Source organism: Varroa jacobsoni, unplaced genomic scaffold (assembly GCF_002532875.2).
Source record: "Varroa jacobsoni isolate VJ856 unplaced genomic scaffold, vjacob_1.0 contig00489, whole genome shotgun sequence".
NCBI classification, from domain to species: Eukaryota; Metazoa; Arthropoda; class Arachnida; order Mesostigmata; family Varroidae; genus Varroa; species Varroa jacobsoni.
The window spans coordinates 3,089-4,318 of NW_019214473.1; the positions used below are offsets into that span (position 1 = coordinate 3,089).

Here is a 1,230-nt window from a genome sequence, read left to right on the forward strand (position 1 = left end):
CCGGTTGGAGACAAGATATTCAGGTCCTGCTCTAAAATTACCGTAGCAACGAATGTAAGCACAACAGAAAATACTTCATAGAAAATAGAACAACGGTGAATAGAGGACTTCAGTCCGTGAATTCCGTCCATATTTGTAGGCTAGCACTAGTGAATAGTTTAAATAAAGCAGAAAAGCTATATCAGCAAAATTCAGAGATCACGGTTGCACTGTGTACGATGTTTGAGCGTATGAGACGTTGTGCCTTGGTTAGCTTCCTCACTACTGCAATGGAAACTATGTAGATGTTTTTACAAAAACATAAAAACTGAGGTTTCACCGAGATTTGAACTCGGATCGCTGGATTCAAAGTCCAGAGTGCTAACCATTACACCATGAAACCACTAGATGAAAACCGTGCGCGAACGTGTGGGACTCTGGCTTTCACTTTCACTTCCGCTCTAAACTTCTTCAAAGTCATATTTGACATGATTACTAAGTATTTTAATTTTTCAATATGTCGTTTCTATGCCAGCAAAAGGGACTAAGGTCCTACCAACTCCGACTGATATACTAAAACTCCAGAGTGCTAACCATCATACCATGAAACATAACTTCTGGACACTAATAATCGAACCCGGATCCTGTGGGTGAGAGTGACCTGTCCTAAGCACTAGATCTTCTTGGAATGCTAGTTCTTCACAAGTCAGCGAAGCCCAACAGGACTAAAGCAGTATAGTCCTACGATTCGTGTCTTTGCGGTGCTATTTATACTAAATGGGCTTCGCGCAGCCAGAGCAACCGGAGCAGACTCAAAGTGGAACAGACTGCGCAGCGTATTTTAAGCACGTTCGCTTTGATTATGCGATCTGGAATACGTCCAGATACTAGGAGCGAGAATGAAAAATTACGACCCTATAATTTCTGCCTGCGGTGTTATAGTAGACGGCTCATGAGTTGTAACTCATTAAACGCTGGCTTCGATGATCCTAACTTCACATAGCTAATTTACGGCATATAAATATCTCAAACCTCAAGACTCCGTTGGTAAGCTATTAAGAAACTCCCGCACAAAATATATCGCTTGGAACAAGTGTACATCGCATACTTTAATACTATTTTTTAGTTTCAAAACAAGCGCATCCTTTGTAGTATATGATGTTCCAAGTCAATACAAACACCACTTAATCAGAACAATCAAAGAATATGAAATATTTAGCCTAACTCAGTTTATTTAATGAAAACACAATA

At 40.0% G+C, this 1,230-nt stretch overlaps 1 non-coding gene across 1 annotated transcript; it reads right to left on the reverse strand.

The window, feature by feature from the left end:
• Positions 1-310: 310 nt before the first annotated feature.
• Positions 311-382, reverse strand: TRNAQ-UUG (transfer RNA glutamine (anticodon UUG)). Its single transcript has one exon. It is a non-coding gene; the product is annotated as a tRNA-Gln (tRNA).
• Between the last annotated feature and the right edge of the window lie 848 nt (positions 383-1,230).